General features: G+C 39.9%; 1 protein-coding gene and 1 pseudogene across 1 annotated transcript in view; one reads left to right on the plus strand and one right to left on the minus strand.

The window, feature by feature from the left end:
* Window positions 1-21,911, minus strand: part of Ccbe1 (collagen and calcium binding EGF domains 1) — a 316,756-nt gene that overhangs the window by 169,403 nt on the left and 125,442 nt on the right. The window lies entirely within an intron of this gene.
* Window positions 2,545-2,895, plus strand: LOC105741208 (annotated as a pseudogene).

The following is a 21,911-nucleotide window of genomic DNA, read 5'->3' on the forward strand; positions in this document are numbered from 1 at the left end:
TGCAGACCAAAATTAGAGAAAAAGGATTGCAAGGAAAGCCATCATTTTGTCCCTAACCTTCCAAGGTCAGTTAACACTCAGGACATATGAGAACTTGTACAGTAACGTCATGTAACTCAGTAGTGTCACAAATTTTCTGATCAAGGAGATTATGGGGCCAAAGAGGAAAGTGATCAATGATGTAGAGTGTGTCTAAGGAGAGTCACATGGAGAAAGATTATCTTTAGAAATGTTGTAAAATGAAGCAAAAATAAATTAAAAAGTGACCTACATTGATTAATGTAGTGTGTTGTTAAATAATTGGTTACTGAAAATGATGGTTCATTCCTTCATTCAGCCTCTTTAGGCATTCATTTAGGGAAAACAACACTAATATGAAAGTAGGAAAGAAGCGAGCACTTGACTATTCTCAGAAAGCAACATATCTGTTCTGCTATGGACTGACAAAGACCCTATCTGCAGATGCTGCTCATCTTATCTGAACATATTCATAAAGTCCTTAAATCCCTCTAGAGAGACCCCACCACTGATGCTGAGACATTTTTAATCCCCTTCCCCTTCTTTTCTCTCCTGCCCCAACAACAACAACAAAATGATGTACCTCCCTGGAATGTCTAGCTACCAAAACAAACAAAAAAATTGTACATTTTCAAAAGATATTAAGAATAAAGATGAAAGCCAGGATGAAATGGGAAGTTAAGGCAAACTACGTAGATTTTTAAAAGATAAGTGTCACAAGACCACCATATCATTACCATAAACGATTTTGCAAATTATTCCTTATCTACCTGTAAGAGGCAAGAAGACTAGGTACTCTCTAAAGGTTCTTCTTGTTCTAATATTCAGAATTTACTGACAAAGAAAATAGATACATTTTCTTCCTTGCATTATCTTTTTTCATTAAATATTTCTGGCTTGAGTGCATCTTTGAGGACATAAATTAAGTCAGCTATAGGAAAACAAAGAAGCAGGTAGAATAAATGAATGAGGTCAGGTTTTCTCCCGGACTTCACCCTAAGCCCCATCCTATGCTGCCACTAGGTAGATCACTGGTAACAGAAGGATTTTATCTATGACCAAGGTCTCTGCTGGTTACTCATGCCCCTTCCATGTAATTTTCCAGAGCTCGTGTTGTCAAGCTTCTGCTTAGAATACTTTGAACCTGCTTCCAAATCACAGCTACCTTTGCTTACCCACTATCACAAAATAATGCTCTATTTCACTGGGGCAAAAATGACAAAAACATAAAAATCACTATCAGTAATATGCAGACCTCACTCAACGAGGTCTTACCAGTACACTCAATTTTCATACACAAAGGCATCAATCCCTTTTAATGGTATTTTACAGTATCTATGCTTGTTTTTGAACTTTGTAGCTCTTCATAAACTTCTAAAACTTCTCATAGCAGCTATTTTTATTTTTAAAATCTGAATTCACATAAAGCAAAGGCTTGTATCTACATGTCACCCCAGGATCCTATGCGGTCATATGTGTGGTCACTTTGGAGGTGGCTGGATCTGGATCATATGATGCTGAGATTTGGAGTGTGTGATCACTAAATTAGTCTCTTGACTGGCTTGGCATGGTTCTAGGTGTGAATGCTGTCCGCCTGAAGGGTAACCTAAGGGTACTGTAAGGGTGGGTAGCCCAGACAGAATAAAAATGGACAGAAAGAAGCTGCTATTGCTGCTTGTCACTTGCCGGGCTGGCTTCTGCTTGTCATGAGCTGTTTGTTCTCTGTGATGTCCCTCTGCCATGGCACCTTGCCTTGAGGCCAGCCAACTATGAACTGGGAGCTGAGGGTTTTGTCTCAGCAATGAGAAAAGTAGTAAAGACACACAGAAAGAACCACAGGCAGCTAAACCCTGGGGCAAAAAGATCAGTCACTGTGCTGGGGAATAGCTGGTGCTTCCCCATCCTCCAACCTCCAACTGTGTCATCTTAAATTATCTGTAGAAATGATATCTATTTGCTTTTTTACTTTGCAGGTTTTTAATAAGATCTCCAGTAATGTGAGCCTTCTGACTTCTCCCTTTCTTAACCATGAGAACTTAGATGATGGCCAAAATAAGACTGAGTTCTCAAATAAGCAAGCAGCACCTGATTAGTTCACCTGCGCAGACAAAAACCAGAGCCCATTGGATGTAGCCCTGCCCCCTACTCAGGACCACACAATCCTATCCTCTGGGAATGTGTCTTCTGAAGGCCTTATCTTTGGTGTCTCCGAACAAGTCCTATTTCATTTTTCCTTTTCTTCTGCAAGCCACCCTCCTAATCTGAGCAGCTCCCAAATGGCCCAGCTCGCCCTCCAGCGATCCAATTTGAAAGCAGCAGAATTAATCTGACCAGAAAGGCTGGTTTGCCTGTAGCCCTACTTGGCTGTACCAGCTCCTACTGGGATCTTCAATGCTTCACTAAACACCCAATCTACTAGCATTTTACTCTAAAATGATACATCTGTCAAAAATATAAATATTAGAGAGCTGGACATCAGGCTTCTAAACTGGAACTTTCCTTGTGGTAACAAGGGAAGAGCAGTGACCATCTGGTGCGGAAGCTGCAACAGATTTAAAAATAGGTGATGTTGAGAAAGGCAAAGAAATTTTTGTACATAAGTGTGCCCAGTGCCATGCTGTTGACAAGGAAGGTAAGCACAAGACCAGGCCAAATCACCAGGGTCTCTTAGGGTGCAAGACAGGTCAGGCTGCTGGATTCTCCTACAAAGATGCCAAAAAGAACAAAGGTATCACCGAGGGAAAGGAAACATTGGTGGAATATTTGGAGAATCCTAAAAAGTACATCCCTGGAAAGAAAATGATCTTTGCTGGCATCAAGAAGAAAGAAGGAAGGGCAGACTTAATAGCTCACCTCAAAAAGGCTACTAATGAGTAATAGTCACTGCCTTATTTATTATAGAACAGAAATGTCTCATGGCTTTTGCATGTGTACCATAATTTTTCCCCATAATTTTATTGGGAGACATATAGCAATGAGACAGTTTCAAATCAAATTGGTAGGACAGTTTCAATAATTAATACATTGCATACTCTCTTCCTAGTGGTTATTTGCTGTACAAGATGCAGACATGATATCCTATTTACAAACACTATTAGAACAAATCCCTCTATTCATTAAGAGAACGTAACTATATATCTATCCTAACCATTTTGAATACACAGATACAAAATGGACACTCATCTGTATCCCCTTTTTTGTTTAGTTCCATCATTTGAATATTATAGGTATGTTAACTTAGCAAAATATTCTAAAAGAGTCCAGTAGTCTATAATAGTATTGGGTCTCCCGCTTCACAGGTAATGTCAGAAATTGTTGACCTGAGTCCCCTACAGCTCAACATAACACCATGGCTTTGCTTCTTCTACTTTGTTTTAATACTTATTTGCTGGATGGTTAAGACTAAGATAAAGCAAGACCTATGCAATAAGAGTTGTAGCCTTTGGATCTGATAAGGTCAGTCAAATCCCCTCAGGATTTTCCCGGAGATCCCGTACCTCAGATTGTAGAACCTTTGTCAGTGCCAGCCATGTGGATGAGTCACGGCCATTGCTTGGTCAATGTGCTCTCTGTGAAAGCCTGAGAGAATGTTTTCTTTCCATGTGACTCTCCTTGGGCACATTCCACATCATCGATCACTTTCCTCTTTGGCCCCATAATCTCCTTGATCACAAAATTTGGGACACTGCCGAGTTACATGACGTTACAGTATAAGTTCTCATATGTCCTGAGTCTTAATTGACCTTGGAAGGCTAGGGCCAAAATGTTGGCTTTCATTGTGGCCCTCCTTTTTCTCTAATTTTTGTCTGCAAACTTAGGTTGTTAACCCTCCAGAAGACAAGCTTATTGTTATTCCCATAGAACTTAGGCTGTTAAGCTTAACCTCACTATCTGTCTGAATATCAAACATCTTAGGCATATGTGTACCATAATTTAATCTCATACACCAGAATTTAGCTCAGGAGTGGCTGACAGAATATTTTTGTTGGAAGGTCCTGATTTAAATAAAATTGGCTTGCAGTTAATATGTATATTACAAAAAAACAGGTATTGTTTTGTAAGCACCTACTATATTTCAGATGCTAAAGGGCCTTCCATTAGTTGATTACCACTTGCATCTATCTAGCTATTTCTTCAGATTTTGCAATACTACTTCAAGGTAGAAAAGGCTCCCATTTTAAAGATAATAAAATAAAGTTAATGGAAATTACTCAGCCAATAAGTCAAAAAATGAAGCACAGAGTCCAGATGACTACTGACAGAATGTTGTAAGCCAGGGGCTCCAAGCCCTACTCTGCCTCAGGAGTGGCAGAAACAGCCAGGGGCAAAGCGTAATGCTTTCCTTTGGGACCTCAGACTTGCTGGGGAGGGGGAATTCCCTCCACACACACCCATCACCTGGAGAAGAATTACACTGTAACCTGTGTGCTACTGACACCGCAACTGAGCACAGTTCACAGGGAGAAGCAACAGCGCATCCCCCAAGGAGTGAGAGCCCAAAGAGGAGGGGCAAAGTATTGAGTGAGGCCAAAAGAAACAGCTGCCCTGAGAAGCAAAAGGCACATGCTCTGTGGCAGTAGGGACTTTGGAAGGCAAGTCTCAAGGGCAAGACTTAAATAGTCAGCTTTAAGTTTCTGATCAGGGCTGCCAGAGCCACTTGAGGACAGTACGTTTGCCTTCCTCTGCTGGCTGAAACACTTCTGGCTTCTACATGATTGTACATATATTTTTGCTTGGATTTCACTTCTGTGCCAGACAACTCTGAGCAGGGCTAGTTATCAAAGTCCTCCTGATCACAGCCAGAAAAGGACTGTCCTATACAGCATGGCCAGGGCAGCGACCTCAAGGAAAGTCATTCTCGGGAATGTGCTAGGATTCCAAGACTCCTACAGGCCTAAGGCAGTTTATCATAGTGATACTAAGAATGATTTCTGTGTGGTTTCTAGAAATGACAAAGGGCAGAACTGCTGCTGTGCAGGAAGCAGCACAATCCCAGCGCAGGGGCTTCAGGACAGCTAGATGGCCTGAGGCTGCCCCCCAACCAGGATGAAAATCCAGGAAACAGAGCCTCTGTCCTATGCATGGTCTCCTAACAGTGCCTTAAGCCCAGATCCCACAAAATTGGTCCTTCAGCTGGGAGACATGCTGCTTCAGTTTCATGCTCCATCAGAAAAATATGTTGACTGCTGAGTTGCAGTATATGATCTTGAGCCAGAAATTCACCTTCCCATTTCTACTTATAAAAATAGTTGGGCCCCCAAAGGGTGATGTGCTCCTTTCCTTTTGGCCAACAGTAGAGCAAGTCAACATTAAAATTACTTCCTTCTACAGGTTGGTTTGCTAAGACATTAGGAAAACTGAAACATTTGGCACATGATTTACATATGTGGTATTACTTTGCAGCATTATGTAACCTCTGTTTTTCACTTTTAAACAAATAGATGATAAAGTCTTTGATAATCTTTTTTGTATCTAACTATATTAATCCAAATCAATAGTACAATGAGTAAGTGAATTAACAGATGGATGACATGGACAATCAGAAATCTGTTGGGCTTATAATAGAGATTGATTCAACTTCCTAATAATTCCTATCACTGATCATACAGGAGCGTGTTCTTCACCTGTGATCCCAACATGGAAATCTGTCAGAAATGCGATACTCAGGCCCTATACTAGGGCCTGAATCCTGAAAGTCTGTGATGAGGCTCACAAATCTGGGTTTCAACAAGTTGGTTACAAATGCTGTCTAGACACTGAATGCAACTCAAGACTCTTGGGAAATCTAGTCTAGACTAGTTTTTAGTCACTGGGAAAACCCATTAACACCCTACATACTTGCTGGAATGTCCTAAGCCCGACACCAACACAGGTCTTTGCTTTGGTGGTTTTGGCAGAAAGAGTATATAGGGAAGAAAATAAAAATGAACAGAACTTATTATTTGGGGTCCCTGTGGCACTCACTGGCATCTTCATAGTTGCTGAGCATGGAAAAAAAAACCATTAAGTCTGTGACAGCGCATGAATGTATGTGTGTTTTTAAATGTCTTGCAGCATCAAATCAATCCCCTAATCAGCTTAAAACTGGGTTTTGTGTATCTGAAGCAGTATTATTATAGCTGTCATAGATTTTACAGGTTTTTTTCCTTGCTCTGTAAAGCTGGAACCAATTGTTGTTATACAGAGACTAAATAAAAGAAATCCCAGATTTCCTGTTATTACAGATTTTTTTTTTAAAAAAAGATGCTAGAGTAGTGTCATGTGGATTACTTTGGAAACCTAATTAAACCCACATGACACGGCACAGCAGAGTCTGTCACAGATTGACTGACAACACTGCCAAATGAAAACAGCAAGGAAGAAAATCACTATATAATACTTCACACTCTTAACAGCCTCCATAGTTTCACATTGCATGGTTCACAGAATTCTGCTTTGCAAGATGTATCAAAATACATAGGTTGGCACTACGGAAATCGGTGTGAAGACTCCTTCAAAAGCTAGGATTGGAGGTCCCATTCAAGCCAGCTATTCCCCTCCTGGGTATTTTTCCAGAACTGAAAACCTCATACCACAGTGATATATGTGCACCCATGTTTATAGCACCATGATTTGTCATGGCTAAATCCTGGCAACAGCTCAGATGACCATCACCTGAAGAATGGATAAAGAAGATGTGGTATTTTTACACAATGGAGTATTATTCAGCTATAAAACTGTATAAATTTGAGCCTTTTGTTGGTAAATGGATGCAACTAGAGACCATACTCTTAAGTGAAATAAATGAGACCTGCATGTGCAAACATCGTTTTGTCTTCTTAAGGGTACAATAGGTACCGGGAAAAGGGATTGAACTTACTCAAAAAGAAAGAGTTACTGAGTTGAGGAGAAGGACAGGAAAAAGTGGGGGAAAGAGATTTATCTATGTATGTAAGCAGGATGGTTTTGGTCAACTGTACTTTGCATTTCTGGTCTATGGAAAGTAGCAGATAAATATTTGTCTCATCTCCTTTTATCAACTGTTTATATACTTTTTCTATTCAAGCTAAATCATTAGCTTGCTAGCTTGCTGTTTGGATTTCAGACCTACATCACCCACAATTTTGTGAGCCTATTACAGTGGATCCCTGCTTATGACCTCAATTCATTTTTGACAGCTGACTGCACTCAAGTTGGTTGTAAGTCAAGACTATTTTCTATGAGGAAAAATGTAAATTTTTCCCATAATGCATTATGTACTTCTCAAGGCATCCTTTAACTAATGTACTCACAATAAAAAGGGTTGTGTAATGTATGTAACTTACCAAAAAACAATATTAAGTTTCCTAGTTTATTCACCAAATATTATAAAGTGCCTCGTTTACCAAAAGCAACAATTGCATTCTGTATTCACCATTCCAGTTGACAACTTGGGCTTTCAGGAAGACAGGATAAAATGGAAGGTGGTTATTGTTTGGAAGGACCATCCCCTTCCATGAGAATATCAGGACTCTGGCTTTCTGATGTCCTTTCTCTCCTTGGGAGAGTCTGTAGCCCACTAGGACCTGCTTATGGCTCACTAGGGCTGAGCCTTTTCAGAACTAAAAAGTGGCCCTAGGTTATCCATTTCTGTTTTTTCTATGAGCAAGTGAATACAATAATTGGATTTTTCTCTGTCTGGGTGGGTCTTCTCACCAAATGTTTGTATCTCTGTCCATTTGGTTTTCTTAGGATTTCCTTTACTTCCAAAGAACTTTGTTGAACTGATTATTGATACTCTTCTTCTCTTGAAAAAGCTCCTCAGCTGCCATTCTCTGTTGCTCAGCCAGAAGTTGCTCTAATTCCTCTGTAAACAGTTCCTCCAAGTGTTCCTCCACCAGTTAGCTCCTCAACATTACACTGTCTGCAAGCCTCTGGACTCTGCCATAGTGTCAGTGTCATCAACCACAGGGTAAAGCACAGATCCTCTACACAGTCTTCAAATATTTCTCTCCTGTATAATTTTAGCCACACCTTCTTCCAGGTAAATCTCAGTGTCCTTAGAGAGACACTGGCCCAAGATTTCTCTATTAACCCCTTATAGGAAAGGATCTTGTAACATTCACTCCAGAATTGTTTAAGGGTTAAGTCTGTATTTGAAACCATCTAAAAGTACTTCAGGAACAGTTCTTAAAGTCAGCTATAAACTGCTGGTCCATAGACTGCAGTGCAGTTGTATTAGTTAGGAGGGACTCACCTGAGAGCTACAGGATTTCCTCAGCCAATTCTTCCAAATCTTCTGGGTGAGCAAAAGCATTGTTCATGATGAGAAGAGCCTTGAGTGATAACATCTACATATCCTCTAGATATTTCCTAATAGAACATAAAGCTTCCTTGTTCCACTCAAGAAAAATACTCTTGCTAGTCAGGATTTTGCATTAGATCTCCATGAGTCCTAATCTATTCTTCATGACCTTATATCCAAGAAAGGTTTTATGTTGAGGTCACTACTCCCACTGGCATATAGCAATAAGGTTAGCTTCCATAAGTCTGTAGCCAGGCATTTTCTTTTTTTCCTGAGTAATGTATGTTTTCTTGGGTATTTTTTTCCAGAAAGGCCAGTTTCATAATAGTTGAAAAATTGGTGAAAGCAAAATCCATTTCTCTGTGTCATTCTTTTGAAATGGTGTATGTAATTTTCAGCAGCTTTTTTTTTTTTTTTTAAATTAGCACTGGCTGCTTCACCATGCCTATTTATGCTATGAATCTCAGTTTTCACTTTAAAATTGTGAAATCACTCCTTACTGGAATGAAATGTTTCATCATTAACACTCATTGGTGGATTATCCTTTATGAGATCTGCATTTGTAGCCCTAGTTTTTTTCATAAATTATAGACTCAGGCTATAACGTGCCATCTGCCTTTCAATTATCTATACAAATAATAGCCTTTCTACCTGCTCTACCACTGTTGATCATGACTTACTAATTTGAGTAACATCTTTAGCAGCACTATCATATTTCTACACAATTTCTTCCTCCTCCTCCTCCTCCTCCTCCTCCTCTTCCTCCTCTTTCTTTTTTGATTATGATTTTTTTTCCCTTAACCTTCCCTTTCTTCCTTGGTTTTTTTCTCTATCATTTAAACAAATCATTAAAATTGGGTCAAAACCACTAGCAGAATTTCTGAACTTTCTTTCAAAGATTATTTTACCTCAGTTCTATATATAGAATCCACAAAAACATATCTTTAAGTTCCTGTGCTCTATCTTTGAAGAAAAGTTAAGTCAAAGCCTGTATGTTAGGGCCAGTGAGATAGTTCAGCAGACTAAAGCACCTGCTTAGCCAAGAGTAGGGAACACCATGATTTGATCCCTGGGACGACATGTGGTGCTGGCCCCATAAGGCACAATGAGTCAGCCAGGTGCATGCCAGTAATCCCAGTGCTGGGGAGGCTCAAAACAGAGGGATTATTATGAGTCTGAGCTGCGTGAGACCCTGTGCCAAATACTTAAAAAAATCCTATGTGTTGGTGTCACTTTCAAGAAATACCCTTACAGGTATACATAACATAACCTAGTTCTAACCATGTTACAAAGGTCTCATGACATGCATGTCTTTGTTCAACTGAAGGTGAAGAAAGACTTTTTGGTTTACACTTCTAGGTTGCTGATACTTTTTCCTTTGAGAAGTATTTAATATAGGGTGGGGAAGGCTGCGGCAGGAGGATAAGTACAAGTTTGAGCTGCGCAGAAAGACCCTGTACCAAATATATAAATAAATAAAAGACAAAAAGAAGTATTTAATATAATCTGTTATATGATAAACTGTGTCCCCTGAAAATTCATATGCTGAAAATCTAAGCTCTGGTACCTTAGGATATGACTATTTAGAAAACAGAATGACTACAGATATAAAGATGAGGTCACCCTGGAATTAGGGTGGGATCCCATCCTGTAGAGCTGCTATCCTCACACAAAGGGGCAGCAGGACACAGACACACAGAGAAGAAGAGCCATATGAAGATAAAGCAGAGATCCAAGTGATGGGTTCCACACCCCAAGAAGAGCCAGAGCTGGCCAGCAACCCTGCACCAGGTAGAAAAGAGGCCTAGAGTAGACTTTCCCTCACAGCCCTGAGGCAGAAGCAATCCTGTTGACATTGACATCTCCCTGCAGAATGAAAGAGTTTATGCAAAACATGCCAAGGAGTAGGCTGCAAAAAGCATAGATTATGGAGCAAAAAGTGAAAGAGAATACAAAGTCAAGGGCGGAGACTGTGCCTTTCCTAGGTTATTCCTAAAACTGGTGCCCAGTAATAACACAATTTTGTGAAAATGATCTCATAAACATTGTTTTATAACTTATAGCCAGGACTTTGATATGATACTATAAATTAGCATTTAACATAGACAAGCACAATATGATCAATATAGAAAAAGAACAGCAGGATTCGAAGTGAGGAGAAAGAGGATGGAAACCCAGTGATCATGGTGGTCTTGCTATACTTAACTGCATAGTTATCATTTGGTTCAGGGGTCTTCAATCTTTAGCATATCCATCATTATAAAGTACAAAATTACAGTGTCCAGAAGTAAACCCCTGGAAGACTGCACCCAACCCACTTTGGCAGCCACAGGTTTGATGCCTGGAGTAGATAGTTGTTGGTAGGAGCCCTCTCAGCTCACACAGACTTCTGTAAGATTTGGTAAAGGTACACAGCCAGCAACTCCCGTCACAGTCAAGACAGAAGAGTTCCATCACCCCTAATGCCCTGTAACTTCTTTTCCTACAGCCTGGGGTAGGCACTGACCCACTTATTCTTAGCAAGAATGTCACAAACAGAATTATGCAGTAGATAGTAATATTTTACTTTTTTCATTTTGTATTTAATTTAATATTTTTGCAACCCACTCATGCTCACATGTGGATATCAGTTTCTTCTTATTGCTAAGTATTATTTCATGGTATGCATGTATCACAGGCTTAACCACCCCCTAATGGAAGACATCTGGCTTCTTCCCTGGTTTTGGAGATTAATAAGTAAAACCACTATAAACGTTTGCACTGAGGCTTTTGTGAAAGCATGTTTTCACTTTACTTCCGTAAGTACTCAGGAGTGGAAATGCTCAGTCATATGATGAATGTACTTTTAATTTTACAAATTAAAAAAAAGAAAGCCAGTGCTTTCCAAGTGGCTGTTCCACTCAGATGGCCATGTTAAGGTGGCTTTCCCCCACTACCGGGGCTTCCTATTCACTTCACATTCTGAACAAGATCAGCATCAGTAAACAAATCTTTGTGAACAGCTACATTAAAAATATCACTATTAAATGGGAAGATACCTACAATAAAAGGTGGACATTTAAGACTAAGGTGAGAACAAGGAGTAAAGCTGTAGAGAACCAAGGTACAAGTTAAAATTAAACTCTGCCTCTTTCTGCCTCATTTTGTTTTCCATTAAGTGTGGGACTGAAATCCCTTTCGCTGTCTCCCCTGCTGCCAGGGGGATCAGGTCACCAGTCCTTCGTGCTGCTGTTCCTGGTCTCCCCCTGCACTCCCACCATGGTGCCTCCTCAAGGTCTCTACTTTTTTGCTGAAATAATGATCACTCCAAAAAGTCTAAAGGAGATGTAGTGCATGCACTTGTTAGGAAGTCATGCATGTTTCACTCAGACTGTGTCTTCCTTTGAGTTCTGCCTGTTGCCTTTTGAAGTGAGGATGCTATTAAGTCTGTAGGCCGGCTTTAGCCTAACCTGAAAGAGGTCTTTGAATCCTCACTATTCTCTCTTCTCTTAATTTGACACCAGTCTCAGAAGTATTTCTATGCTCAGGACCCAAAGAAATCCTGATAGTGAGCTAAAGGCCAGCTCACTAGAACATAAAAGAAACCTAGCCTGCTGGTTTCTTCTTAGAAAGGTCTTCATGTGAACTGGTGTTAGGGAGAAGCAGAAGTCTGAGTACATGTCAGGACTTAGCTACCAGGGCTCTGGCTCTGGCATAAGATGAGAAAGGGATAGTGAAGTTGGAAAGAGAAAGTGAGAACACTAACTACACACCTGGGGCCAGTGGGCACTCAGAGAGAAGTGTTTCTGGGGCCACCAGATGTGGCAGTGCTATGTGGGAGGCAATCCTAAATCTCCCTCTAGGCGACAGCCCCAGCTGGATTCAGTTTTCTCTCCAACAAAAGCGAAGTCTGGCAGGGCAGCAGGAGTTTGGAGATTAATTTAATAAACGGAAAAAGCCCCCCCGCCCCCAAGACATGAAGGCTTGGCCTAGGCTGCTTTCAACTGACGGCACTTTTGTTCTTCCCAGTTTCTCAAGTTGACTTATAACAAAGACTTCCCCAAACACTGCAGATCACATTTGATGAAAATATGCCCAAATTTGTTTGCCAGTAGAAAGAAGTGTTAATAAGGATCTGTGGACATCCAAGAATCAATTCCATACGGATCTATGACTAAGTGCGCACAGAGACATACAGCAGGCTCGTGTGTGGGCGTGGTGTAACATACACACGGCACACTGTGTATATTATGGGGCAACAGAGAGATGCAACATTTGTGTGCTTCTATTAAATTAATTTTGAAAAATAGAAGAAAACCGGTAACATGATTTGAGGGAATTGAACTGGTCACGTGGAGAGAGCAAATCCACACAACTAGAACAGTCCGAACAGAAGGTACTTTTATCATAACCATGAAGATATTAAAATCGCTGTATAAACATAGATGCCTGTCATAGTGCCAGCTTAACGTCAGATTACTATCAGCTTCATTGAATGATGTCTAAATAACTGAATCTTATATTCTCAGAGGCAGAAAGCTAGAACATTTCTTTTCCAACTTTTCTCAAAACACAAGAACCCTTTGGCAAAGTCCTAAAAGGCAACTTATGTTTTATGAAAACTTCTGAGTCTTTTTTGACCAGTGCCATTATTGGACACAGGTTTATTAAAATTACCTAGAAAAAATAAAAGGAAGAAAGTAAGAATATTAAATAACAGTTTGCAGTTCCATTAGTGTACAAGTCGGATCTACATTTCTCAAGAACTACTTTCAGTCTCAACTGAACACCGGGATCATGGGGGTCCTTAAATCACAAATCTCCCTGTGCAGCCACCACACACACTCTCCTGTAGATGCTCTGCTGTGTTGCTTGGGGTCTGGACATTTAAAAAACTCCTCATTTAACCCATAGCCAAGATTAGAAACAAAATTCTGGCTCCAACTAAGCATGCATAGTTTTTACTGACTGTCTCCTTAATGCATCTGTCCACATTTGTAGCAAAAACTGTTGCATCTCAGAAAATATTCAATTCCAGAGGACACTCACTCCCCACGCTGTTTCTTCCACCTGCCTGGAAGCTGCCAACAGGAGGAAATGCTTGGGTTCTTATTGCATTAGTGTCCCTGCAGTGACATCTCCCCAGGACTCGCCCTGAACCAGAGTATTCTATTCCACCTCAGGGATTTCTAAATGTTTTGCCAGCACACACTGACCTGACTTTCCCCCATTATAAAAAGAACATGCTTTGAGTATGCTGAGTCACCAGCATCCACCATTGCTACCTTTGTCACTAGGCCTGGGGTTACTGAGCACGTGGAAAGGAGAGAGATGCTTCTACAACCTGCAGAAAAGAGAGCAACAGTATAAGAATCTTCCCTCATGCTTCTCTGTTTTCCATAATTCAAAGACAGCAAGTCATATCTGATTTTAATTGAATTTGTTTTTTATGAAAACCAAAGGAAAAGCCCTAAGAGTCTAATAGAGGTAAAGCTAGTTGTTGGTCTGTTTCTAAGTCCCAGAGTTAGAACATCTTTGAAATGACCTGGTCCCTGACAAGTGAGAGCAGGTCCTTCTCAGGTGGGTTAGTAAGCAGTGCAGCCCCTGAAATGTAAAGTGACGTGTCCAAGGTAACAGCTCAGGGATGGGGAGGGCTCAAGGCAGAGGATCTGCCTACTACATGCTGCTTCCAATGATCCCTTTGATTAACTCAGAATTCTAAACACTAAAGAAAGAGTGAAAAGCCCTGTGGGAAAAAAAAGGTGCAGTCCTGGCTGCAGGGTGGCATACCACATGCCACTTAGGGCCCAGGGAGCATGCACATATCTGTTACATCCTTGCTAGACCGGGCTTGTGATTTCAGTCTACCCTGTGCCGTTCCATTAGAAGCTGCCTACCCAATGGCTGTGAAAGACACCAGAGATCTGTGATATTTTCTCTGGTTAGTTTTATTTATTTTCTCTAATTTTCGCAACACACTTGAAATCGAAGTGACGTTTCATACTGCCTAGCACAGAGAGGATGCCAAGTGGAGCGCATGTGGACAGGAGAAATATAAACTTATCTGACAGGCTTTCTATTTCTTATGGAATAATTTCAAGGCATTTCCACTGTGTGTTCTTGACTCTGTTGAAAAGAACAGCCCCAAAGTGGCAGATATTGGCCAACAGGAGTGAGAGTTGTGCCCAAGGGCAGCTAACAGAGTCTGGCTTGGAAATGTCCAGAGTCACTTGGTGAGGAGGCACATTCCCATCTCCTGATGCTTAGAAATACCTCATGGCTCATAATGCTTTAGTTATCCAAGGGAAAGAGGGATCAAAAGAGGTTTCTTTGTCCCTCCAATTACAACCACCACTGGGTTTTCTTGAACTCAGGACTACTGATCAAATATTTCTTTGTTTTGGAAGTGGGAGTATTGTCCTATATCCTGGAGTCAGAGATCTAGAAAAACACCTGGTTTCTGTCTAACAAATGCTAGTAATAACCACCTCCACTGTAACAACCCAAAACATCTCCAGCTACTGCCAACAGCCCCCACCTCCCCATCAAGAACTGCTGTGCTAAAGTGTTCTATCCGACCCCACCTTCATTTTCGTTCAATGTTCTAGATTTTCTGCCTTGTTTGATGCTAAAATATTAACTTATATCACATAGACTAAGTGTGAGGATTAACTGAGATGGTGAAAAAGGCAGAAATCACTGTCTGCCCCTAACTCATCTTCCAAAGCCAGTGTTCCTCTTCTGTCACAGAACCTATGTCCCCATATGGACAGCCCCTCTGTTCCTAATGCCCTGACTTTCCTCTTCCTCCTCAAAGTTCTCTTTGCTAGACTAAATCCTACCCACTCCTTAAGGTCCAAGTCAAGAGCAATGTTCTCCATGTGGCCCTTCTTCATTAACTCTCTATGCTAGTCAGCTTTCTATTGTTACAACAGATAGGAGAAATATTCAAGTTATCAAAAGAAAGATTTTGTCATCCAACCAGTTATTCATATTACCAGATAGATGCATGTAAAATTGGAGGAAGATAAAAAGAAACAAATGTATAAGAAATTAAGAAGAGAAAAAGTACAAACCATTAAAAAAGGAGATGAAACAAATTAAGCATTAACTGCTCCTTTCCATAGGCCAGCAGAAATGCGATGTATTATAATAAATACTGTGCAATTCATATTACTGTTAAATGAAATTCTGTATTATTTGTAATTTTTTCTGTTTTAATTCTAATTTGTACTCCCTTTAAAAAAATTTTTTTAAACATCAGAAAAAAGCTTTCGGGTCACAGTGTTAGAGGGCTCAGTCCCAGTTCGACGGCCCTGGTATGGAAGCAGATCAGGACAAGGAACACACAGCAGAGCAATCCCACTCACGGCATGGCCAGGAAGCAAGAGGAAGCAGAAGGGGTGGCGGCCACACAGCTCCTTTCAAGGTCACACACCTCACCTAAAGATCTCCCCCATGCTCACTTCTTAAGGTTTCCAGCATCTCCCAACAGCACCAAGGTGGAGAGCAGGCCTTTAACACATGGGTTGTTGCAGGCTACTCCAGTTCTGCAGTTCACCACAGTTCTCTCACTTTAACTTCTTTAGACTTTCTGATCAACTTACATTCCCATGACAATCAAAAAAGAAAGAAAATTATATGGCCACCTAAAACAATTCAGGTACCACTGTCTTTTTACTCTAGGCTTCTATACTCCTTGACCTCAAATGCTATACTGTCCAGGCTTCTGGTTTTCTGAGCAGTGCAGGAACCAGCCTCACTGGTGAGACCAGCCCACATGCAAAAGCCAAGTATTTCATAAGAGAATGGTGAAATTTAATTATGGTTTGTGAAAAGAGGTTCTAAATGTTTGGAAAGTCTCACCGCACAATGAATGAGAAACTTCTGGTTTCAGAAGTATGGCTCCTTACCACAGCATCACACACACCATGAAATAGCAAAGCAAGAGTCAGCTTCTGAGGCCAACAGCCCCAAGACTGTCCTTGAGTGGCCAAAAGCATTGTAATGAGAAAACCCCATACCCTCATGACCCTGCCCTGGATTCACTTGGGTTTATGTTCTACCCTTCCCCTGAGAGAGAATAAACTCTTCTACAATCAGACAGAAATTAGTAATCAATTTGCTAGCTGTAGTTATTTATTTATTTATTTTTATTTTATTTTTATTTTTTTGGTGGAATCGGGGATTGAACTCAGGTCCTTGCTTTTGCCAGGGAAGTGCTTATTCCACTGAGCCATCTCCCCGGCCCCTGTAGTTATTTATTTTTATAAAAGAAAAAGTTAAGCTTTTGGAGATATCTCATTATGTTCCAGGAGCCAGGGAGATAGCTCAGTAGAATAAGTGCTTGCCTGGCAAGTGCAGGGTCCTGAGTTCAATCTCTGGTACCTAAAAAAAAAAAAAAAAAAAAAAAAAAAAAAGAAAAGAAAAACCTGTCATTATGTTCCAGTCTAAATTCTAACCTAGGACTGGATTCATTACCTGAGCTCAGTGCAGCTCTTCTAGTTAATCATATGTGCCTAAATTGGTATTCATCCTTTCATAAGCTCATGGAAAACTAGGGGGAAATTACATACGCAAGAAGAATTTTTCTTGAATTCTACTGAAGATATAGTTAGAAACTTTCATAGATGAAAGGGAACTTCAAGGCAGTTTTCCAACTCTCTCTTTTAATGCTTGTTGTTTCTCAAATTTTTTCCACATATACAGTCAGAACTCATCTTCTGTGGGGGTAGTGGGCAGAACTCCCTCTTGTTGAGAGGTATAGAAACAAGAATATGCTTTGCTCTTTGATCTTCAGTTTTTCATTATCCCAGAAATATACTTTCTTCTAAAAATTCCCCTTAAGATTTATTAGTAAAGGAAAAAGCTTCTTGCCTAAAAATAGCATCCAAAGGCCTTGTCCCCTGTCTAAACTTCGTGTGTCCTGGACTGCTGAGATCTTCCCACATGGAGAAGCAAGTGTTTGGTCCCAAGTATGCAAATGGTCTTATTTACCTTGGGTCCCTTTAAACAGACTCAAGACCTTTTTATGTGGCTGAGAGGATCCACCCAATGACAAATCTGACTTTACCAGTCCTTTGCTTCACATGAGTAAATGAGTGGTTTTCTATCACTGGAAAGCCAAGGATCAAAGCAACACACATTTTGCCTTTTACCTGTTTGAAAGATGAATCCCTCTCTCAGTCACATTGATCTTTGGGATCTCTAGTGTACCAAATCTCTGCTAGCCACAAGGCCTTTCCTCATACATTCCCTCCATATGGAATCTCCTACTCTTGTGCCCTATGCCATCCTCACCGGTCTCTAAGAACGGTTCTCTGATGTCGCTCCACTATCAAGGAACTCAGGTCCCTGTGCCATCAATATTCTCATCTCCATGAAGTCCTTCAGAGTACTGCAATGCTATTTGAAACCACAATGGCAATTTCCCATTTATTTGGTGGTTAGTTCATTATTATCTGCTTCTCCACTGACAGAGTAGGCTCCTGCAAACAAGGGCCCTGATGTTACCATCGAACTCTGACACCAGGTTCTGTGTCTTACATGTTACAGAGGTTCACAAGATAACTGGCAGATGGGTGGATAAGGAATCACAAGCATCAGTTGGAGAATTTTATAAGAACAATTCTCCTATACCTCTAGCTTCCTCAGAGTTAGAAGCTGCAAAATACCTCATTTTGTATCAAAACAATTTTTCAGCAACTATAAATCCATACAGAGGGAAAATTATAGACAGACACTAAAGATATCTGGCAACCTGTTTGGGTTTACCTCTAGATGTTCCCCCTTCCAAGAGCTTCATGTATTCATATGTGGAAATTTTGGAAAGTGAACTATAGGGACTTGCTGTTAGGAGGCAGAGACTGGTTAGAGAAGACGGGTCCCTGGGGATGAGGACTGGGTGGGTTTATCTCCATCCTAACTCCTCCCTTGTCTCTGCCTTCTGCTGGCTGTGCCATGAGAAGCTCTCCTCCACCCTTCCACCATGCCCTCCTGCCTGGGAGCCCTCCAACTGCAGGCTAACATGAGCCCAAATAAAGTTCTCCTTTCTTTTTAAACTTTATTTTATTAGTACATGTTAGCAATTCACACAGTTTACAATGATCTCGGGGAGTGTTTACATGTGCATATTACATCTTTTGGTTTTTTTTTGCCCTAAACCCCTTTATCTTCCCCTTCCTTGACTCTCTTCTTTCTCTGATTCCCCTATTATCTTATACATACTTATTGATATTACTTGTCTTAGCTCATGTTACAGCACATGGTGTTTATATTGACTGCAATTACTAGGATCCTGGACATGCACATCTCAGTTCCCCTTCCCTCGTCCTCACCTCTTGTCCTATTGCCTTGGACCACTTCCTTACTGGATGAGATCTGTCCCCTTGTCTCTTTCCATCTATCATTTATCATTTTCTTTGTTTGATACTCTGACACATGTTTAAGCTTGTGTGTCTCATTTATTTCACTCAATATTATATCTTCCATTTACACCCACTTTCCTACAAATGCCTCAAATTTGTCATTCTTTATACAACATAGAATTCCACAATATAGAAACACTACATTTTGTCTATGCAATCATCAGGATGAGTACACTGGCTACTTCTAGATTTTTAGCTCTTATAAATTGTGCTGCTTTGTACACTGGTGCGCATGTATTGCTGTAGTATGATGACTTAAGTTCTTTGAGCAAGAAACCTAGCAGAGGGATAACTGGGTCACATGAAATTTCTAATTTTAATTCTTTAAGAACTCGCCATAGAGATTTCCACAATGCTTGTACTAGTTTGCATTCCCACTAACAATACAGGAGAGTTCCTTTTCACCCCAGCCATGCCAGCATTTGTTATTGTTCTGTTTCTTAAGGATTGCCATTCTCTCCAGTTGTTTCAGGTTGCATTTTACTAATGGCCAGAGAGATTGAAAGTATTTTCATATATTTATTAATCATTGGTATTTTTTTCTCTGTGAAGTATCTACTCATTTCTCTCACCCATTTCTTGACTGGGTCTTTAATTTTAGGTGATTTAATTTTTTAAAGTTTTTTTTTTTTTTTGTATATTCTCACTATTAGACCTCTGAGAACCAGCTGGAAAAAACTTTTTCCCACCCTGTAAGTTTTCTCTTCACTTTTACTTGTTGATTCTTTTGCTGTACAGAAGCATTTTAGATGGCTATAATCCCATTTGTTGATTCTTACTGCTATTTCTTGCACAACTGAGGTTCTGTTTAGAAAATTTTTTCCTGTATCTGTGTCTTCAAGTATTTTACTTATTTTATCTCCCAGAAAGTTTAACATTTCTGTTTTAATGTTTAGATCTTTAATCCATTTTTATTTTAATTTGGTACATGGTGAGAGATAAGGGTCCAGTGTCATTCTTATACAAATAGACATTCACTTTACCCATCACCACTTGCTGAATAGGCTATCTTTTGGGGGGGGTGCCCTTTGTGGGACAGCAAATTGTTGAATGTCTGAAGCCTGACTTTTGGGTATCAGGTCTTGGGTATTTTGTCTCAATGACAAGAAAAATGACAGTTACAACCTGTTCTGCCCTTCTCCCAATACCACACTGGAAAATTCTACCAAATATGGACAGAAGAAATCATTTCAACCTTATACAAAACTTTTACAAATAATTAAAAAGATATACTTCCCCAAGTCCCTTTATAAACCGTCACAATAAATCCCACTAAATGTAAGGCTCAAATTGGACATGACACTCCTAGCACCCCACCTGTTTGCCAGTAGAGGCATTATTCTTAGTGGAGACTCACCTCAGCACTGAGGCTGACCTCAGCAAACACAGGATGTCATAAAAAGGCTAAGATAGGGCAAGAAATCTTTCAGGTCCCCAGACATCCAAAGGCATCCAAAAATGTACATGGGATGCTTCAAGGACTTGGCCCACTGAGGTGCAAGATGGCCAGAGAACTTTGACCAGTGATGCTTATTAACATCTTTCCACCTAAGGTCCCTGGCCTACTTTCAATCCTTTTTTTTTTTTTTTTTTTTCAAAGGCCCACTTCCCTTTGTTCTCCATAGGTGACCTTATCAACCTCCATCTGCCTCAATACAGATATTAAGCCATATGCCTTGCTGCTTACACAAAAGCCTTTCACTGAAGTTGCTGTGGAGCAGGGCATGGTGGCTCACATCTGTAATCCTAGCGCTCAAGAGCCTGAGGCAGGAGGACCACTCTAATTTCAAGGCCAGCCTAGTCTACATAGTGAGTTCAAGGCCAGCCTGAACTGTATAGTGAGATCCTGTCTCAAAAAATGAAAACAACATCAACCAAAAAAATAAATTAAACAAACAAACACATGAAAGAAACTGAGAAAGTAACCCAAACTCAGTCATGGACATCAACATGAAAATTCTGAATAAAACATTAACATCCCTATCCCAGAAGCAAATAGAAAGAATGATACATTACAACCAGTGTGGATTTGTTTTAGGAATGGAAAATTGTTTTAACATTGCAAACAGTAAATGCAATTTGCCATATTCATGGATTAAATAAGAAAAAATATAATCCTTTTTCACCAGATGCCAGAAAACACTGAATGGGACTCAATACTGATGGGTAATAATGTCATTTAGAAAACTAGGAACAGAAGGGATTGTTTTAGTCTGATTGTGTTAGGACAGGATGTGCTATAGGAACCAACATAAAATTTTTCAGCAGCTTGACACATAAAAGTCTGTTCCTTGCATGTGGAAAGTGTGCTTTCAGTCAATAGGTATTTCAGGGTAGTTCTCTTCAAAGAGGTGACTCAGATCCAAGATAACTCTGTCTTGCTGCTCCCAGTACTCATTACTTTTATTCAGCACTTTCTAGAAATCTTGGCTACCGAGTTTGGCAACAAAAAGAAAGGAAAGATATAAGGGTTGAAACTCAAAATCTGTCAATCACAAATAAGATTACAAAACAACATCTAAAAGACTTCTGAGATCTATTACTAATGTCAGAGCTTATCACATTAGTTAGATATGCTTATATTTTAATTCAGTCATGCTTTTTATAAAGAGGCAATAAACCAAATAATTTGTAAAAACCCCATTTTAATAACATGAAAATGCCATGTAACTAATTAACTGGGGAAAAACTCTGCAAAAACAGATATAAAACTTCGACATATGTAGAGAATTAGAGTTCCTAATAATGAATTGGAAGATTCACATCATGCAGATGGCAACTTCTTGGTGAAATTCTAACAGGTTTAAGTGGAATCTGACACAGTGATTTGAAAATTTACAGAGAATACCAAAAAATAAGAACACTCAAAGTTATCTTTATTTTTTTAGTATGACACATGTATATTAAAAATTAATTTGCATTAATCTTAATATATAGGCCATTTTCTACATATGTAGATATAATGTAATTGCCACTCAAACTAAGAGGTAAACCTTTCCTGCATGCCATACAGACCTCCTGTGCATTTTCCACATTACAACTAAACATTGAGAGGCAGTCATTATTTTGACTTTTATTACCAGTAACTAGCTTTGTTACCTATAATTGGAAACACATAGTGTGTTCTCTCAGTTGAGAAGGAATAAGACAAACAGCAAAGAGAATTCTTGATTATGGCATGGCCCTCTTGTTAGGCTAAGGTCAGTCACGGCCTCTGTCTGTCT

The sequence above is a fragment of the Octodon degus genome, unplaced genomic scaffold (genome assembly GCF_000260255.1).
Source record: "Octodon degus isolate 3935 unplaced genomic scaffold, OctDeg1.0 scaffold00339, whole genome shotgun sequence".
NCBI lineage: Eukaryota > Metazoa > Chordata > Mammalia > Rodentia > Octodontidae > Octodon > Octodon degus.